The 5626-nt window shown below is 28.6% G+C and overlaps 1 long non-coding RNA gene across 1 annotated transcript; it reads right to left on the reverse strand.

Moving 5' to 3' along the window:
- Positions 1 to 3902: 3902 nt before the first annotated feature.
- LOC131612092 (uncharacterized) lies at positions 3903 to 4760 on the reverse strand. Its single transcript, XR_009287280.1, has 3 exons — positions 4350 to 4760; positions 4106 to 4273; positions 3903 to 4007 (listed from the first exon to the last, which is right to left on the reverse strand). It is a non-coding gene; the product is annotated as an uncharacterized LOC131612092 (long non-coding RNA).
- Positions 4761 to 5626: the final 866 nt, after the last annotated feature.

Raw genomic sequence — 5626 nt, forward strand, 5'->3', positions numbered from 1 at the left:
CAAGATTTTGATTGGTCTGGTGCAGGTGAATGATTTGGAAACAAGTATGATAGTGAATGCGGCCCGTTTTGTCGGCAGACTAATGCAGTGATCATTTGAGATCAATCAAAGTCATGGTTCTGAATGTTGTCATTTAAATCTTAAATACAGACTTATTTTCTACTTCTGCCTGTATTTATAAAGGTATTATATAATATGGACTAATTTAAAAAGGTATTTTATTTCATCTGGACTAATTACTAAATAAAATATGCTCACTAATTGAACTTATATATAATATATATTGATGAATTTCTGATGAATGTTATTATATATGATTTGTACTTGCTACTGTATAAGGTAGATTGAGAGCTATATACAAAAATATAAATAAATGCACCTTAATTTTATTTATATACTGCCTTAATTTAACGTGTCGTACAATATATTGCCTTAATTTGATAAGTGATATATAAGAATAACGAACACTGTTTGAAATTAGTATAAATGCTAAAGGTATATTGTATCACTTCCAAAAATTCAAGAAAATTGAAGTTAAGACTAAAAGAAACTAGCTGCACAAGTACAATGGATTTACACTGAGTTTTTGATATGTTTATAGAACAATAGGATAACCTTTAATCTAGAACCTTTTAAGGAATTTGTACTCAACCAAAATTTAAGATTAAAAATATAAATTTTTATTTCAATGCAATTAAATTTTTTTTATTGATGGTCTATTTTAATATTATAATTATTTATATATTAAATATTTTTAAATATTCACATAACAATTAAAATATGAATATTTGTATAAACGGGAAAAGTGTTTTGTTGAAACAAATATTTTTACTTAATACTATATGTATCTGATAAACCCGGTTCAATTATTATTTTTTTCACAGGTATCAGACATTTTTATATACATTCAATTATTATTTTTTCACGGGTACCAGACATTTTTCTATACGTTCAAATATTATTTTTTTACGGGTACCAGACATTTTTTTAAACATTCAATTATTATTTTTTTACGGGAACCAGACATTTTTCTAAACATTCAATATTATTTTTTTACAGGTACCGAATTTTTTTCTATACTTTCAATTATTATCTTTTCACAGGTACCAGACATTTTTCTATACATTCAATTATTATTTTTTCACGGGTACCAGATTTTTTTCTATATATTCAATTATTATATTTTTACAGGTATCAAATATTTTTTTAATAAAATATATATATTTGAAACAAATGCGCGCCTCATACCAGAACCCGTGCGAACGCACGGATTATTACAATAAATACGTATTTTTTATGTGAGTTATCCTAAATTATGTTTCTATTGATTTTTAACTAATTTTAATTTTAAATATTTATTCATCTCATTTATTAAACTTAATATTTTCAACTAATTTTAAATTTATATCATTATCTTTGAACATTTATTTTGTTTTGGTTTTCCACAATAAAACATATATCTTATCGATGTTGCATGAAATACTTCTCAATCTTAGAAGATATACACAATTTATCTGGTATACCCGGTCCAGGCCAAACCAGTACCCGTGCGGAGATAGCAAAATTATAAACCCTACATAATTTTGAATAATATATATTTTATAAAACCAATTATACATCTGAAATGAATGAATGCGCGTCCCATATCAGAACCCATGCAAACGCACGGGTTAGTTACTAGTTAAAGATACAATGCATTTTTCAAGTGGGTGTCATCATCAAATTTATCAAATACGAACACGGATTGCGCTATTAAATGGTGAGTAGGCCTTGAGAAAACAAAATTGAAGCATAGAGAATTCAAGCTTCAAGAATGGTAGTGAAATAGTGAAAATTAGTTCTAAAATAAGAGTGAAAAAGAATTTATAAAAAAACTTGAACACATTTTTTTGTGAATGTAAAAAATATATTGTTAAAATAAATTAAAATATGCAACATAGTTTTTTAGGTACAATACATATAACACTTTGTATGAAGCATGCAACATTTTTTCATTGTTGCCGTGTGGTATAAGATATTCAGGTGGTTAAGTCTTCAGATGGCTCTACCTAGAGATCTTCATTTTTTTTTTTAGTTTTTTCTCTCTATGCATGCTAGGGATAAGATTAGGGCTATGTTTATTTTGATTTGGTATATTGTGGTGTGGACTATTTAGTTGACTCGTAATAATATGTTATTCACCAATGTATCATCTAATGAGAAAGAATCAAAGGATAACTGCTTCTTTGCTTGGAGTTTGCTTCATCATAAGTTTCAGACAAACTCTTTACCTTTCAATAATTAAATTTATAATTCTAACCTTTGTTTGATCCAATAGCAAATCAAGATTCTTAACTTGGCTTCATGGTTTATTGTGGTTGGTGCTACTTCCTATGACTCTGGTTCTTATCTCTATGGATCGGTGGTTTAGGATCTAGTTTGTTTCTATTGGGAAGGTGTGTTGTTGTGTAGTTGTTTGATATATTTACACTAGTACAAAAATGTTAATTTACACCCGTTTTTTATTAAATTTACACCCATTATTTTTAATAAAAATCGGGTGTATATCCACAGGGTGAGAAATGTCTAACGAATTTACACCCGTTATGTTTAACAAAAATCGGGTGTAATTGGGCGTAATTACGTTTTTAATTACACCCTTTTTTAATAAAAATCGGGTGTAATTGGGCGTAATTACGTTTTTAATTACACCCTGTTTTAATAAAAATCGGGTGTAAATGGGCGTAATTACGTTTTAATTACACCCGATTTTAATAAAAATAGGGCGTAAATGGGCTTAATTACGTTTTAATCACACCCTATTTTAATAAAAATCGGGTGTAATTGGGCTTAATCATGTTTTAATTACCCCCTATTTTAATAAAAATCGGGTGTAATTGGGCTTAATTATGTTTTAAGTACACCCTATTTTAATAAAAATCGGGTGTAATTCGGCTTAATTGTGTTTTAATTACCCCCTATTTTGGTAAAAATCGGGTGTAAATACGACATTTATGAATGAGCAATTATATCTATTTACACCCTATTTCATAAACACCATTTAATTATATTTTATTTTTCAGTCATAATATTGCAAATACTATAAAATCATACTTATAAAAATCATATTTTAACTAAGTCAAAATATTTTTAATATTAACCAAAAAGTATACAAAATCATATATAGTCATAATATTTCAAGTACATAAAAATTATATTTTAACTAAGTCATAACACTTTCTTCATATATAAGTTTTCTTCTTCTTCTTTGGCTTTTGTTTTGGCAACATTTCTATCTCCTTATCCTCTTCAACCATTTGCATTTGATCCGGTAGATTTTGCTCCTCAACCTTTTGATCCTCAACCTTTTGATTTTCAACCATTTGCAAAAATACTTGAGCCCAAAGTTGCCGAATATGGTCGATTGTCTCTTTTTCATATGGTGACGTGTCTGTAAATATCTACAAGTTCAACATATAATAAATTAACAATATCAAAACAATAATTTACATGTTTTTCAATAAATACATGCAAGACGAAAATATTTTAAATTATACTACCTCATCGAATCTTTCAACAATGGAAGTATCAACAATATCAAACATGTTCTTCATTACATAATATCCACATGCCCATCCATTGTTTTGATGATGTGTCTACATATAAGATACAAAGCATATTAATACTGAAATATAATTATAATGAAGCATATCATTACGAATTCATTCTCATAATATCAACAATATCAAGCAATTACCTTGACAATCTTCCAATTAGGCTTTTTATTCTCAAAACCTCTTAATAACTGATATCCTGTTACAGCTCTGATAAAAGAAATTGCAGCATAAATAACTTATAAATATAAAGTTAAACGATACAAAAATGAAGTATAAATAATGTCTCTTGATTTATATGTTTCTTACCCCTCAAGTATGTTCTTAATACGTTTCCTGGGTTTTGTGTTTAATGAACAAAACCAAAAGATATCATTATCTTGGGGACAAATAACATACAATTGCCAGTGATTGCTGTAGTTTCAAAACAAGTGTTAGAATCATTAAAATTCAAATATTACAAAAAATAACATTAAAAAAATCACAAAACCTTGAAGGAAACATGTACTTACTTATTTAACAATGGTCCTAAGTAACATTTTTTTGACTCGCCATCCAACCTATCTTGTATGTAAGATTTAATAGCATTGGGATCTCTAGTGGTAATTAGTGTCCTATTTGGATCAAGAAATCCAAATAGTTCACTGACATTCTTAGAGATACAAATGCCATGTAGATATCTGAAATGTTGAAACAAATGTTAATTTATAAATGATACATAGAAAAAAATGATTAAAAATAGAATACGATACTTACGAGCACCATAGAGACAAGATAGATGTGGAGATCCATTTAACACCAGAAATTAATTCATCAAGGTCTCGCCTATCAATATAAACTGATAATTCACTTGTTTCATGAACCAAGTCTAGTGATATGGAAACTTCCTTGAAATCTTCAATCTTTTTAAGGTAATCTTCAGAAACAGTGCTGTTTTTTATCTCTTCTTCAGCCTTGCATTCAGCTTCACCTTCCTGTTTCAGAAGAGATTTATAATAAGAAGCAGTAGTTTAGAGCAAGAGCACACAATGTTAAGCACACAACTAACCAAGTATAGTAACATACTTGGTTACTATACTGTTACTAAGATAATATTTAGTTACTTAATTACTCCAAATAAATTTCCTTAAACTAAATGAAATAAATCTGTGTGTGTGTATTTTTAACTAAGACACCTGCTCTTAACATTTTCAATATATAAATCTGTGTACTAGTAATACATTTTCAATATATAAATCTGTGTACTAGTAATGAAAATTTTCTATAAACTATTACAGAGAGCTCGTGAAAATATGTTAAAGGCAGCTCATGAGCATATCATAAACTATTTTCATAATCTACTCCAAACACTTAGATTAGTGTCTATGTCATAAGAATAAGATAAGTCGAGATAAACTCTTTCAAACATCTCATAAAGGCCAAGTTCAAGTTATAAAACACAGGAAGATCACACGCACACAGCCAAATGTTTGCTATTACTGAAGAGCATAAATCAGGGATAATTTCACAGCTATTGCCATTAAAGTTGGCCAAAATATCTTTTACATTAATAAAAGATGATGCATGCATACTCTTCTTTGTATTTATCAACAACACAGCCTACCTCTCTAATAATCTCAGCACAACTAATCTATCTAATGCTAACTCCCTCAACTTACAGTCCTAACAACTACCTATTCAGCATTCTATCAATTCCTTGTACAACCATCAACAACAACAACAAAAAGGAAAAGGAAAGGGGTTGAATATAAACTCAATGACACATTCAAGATTTGACACAAAGCAGTTCTACATCTCCCCCAAAGAGTGTTTTCAAATTCTACCCAATAACAAAGGGCCAAAGGTGTTGAGCTCAAAATAATTTTAAATGCAATACGACAGCTAAGGAAAGGCATTAGGGAATGAAGACAAGCAAGTAGCTGGAAAATGCTGAAGGTAACTAGGAATTTCTAGCTATTTTATTTATCATGTTGATTTCTTATAATCAATATCCACATAATTAAAGGTCTGAAGTTCTGATTCAAAATGTTAAA

This window comes from Vicia villosa, linkage group LG6, assembly GCF_029867415.1.
Source record: "Vicia villosa cultivar HV-30 ecotype Madison, WI linkage group LG6, Vvil1.0, whole genome shotgun sequence".
Taxonomy (NCBI): Eukaryota; Viridiplantae; Streptophyta; class Magnoliopsida; order Fabales; family Fabaceae; genus Vicia; species Vicia villosa.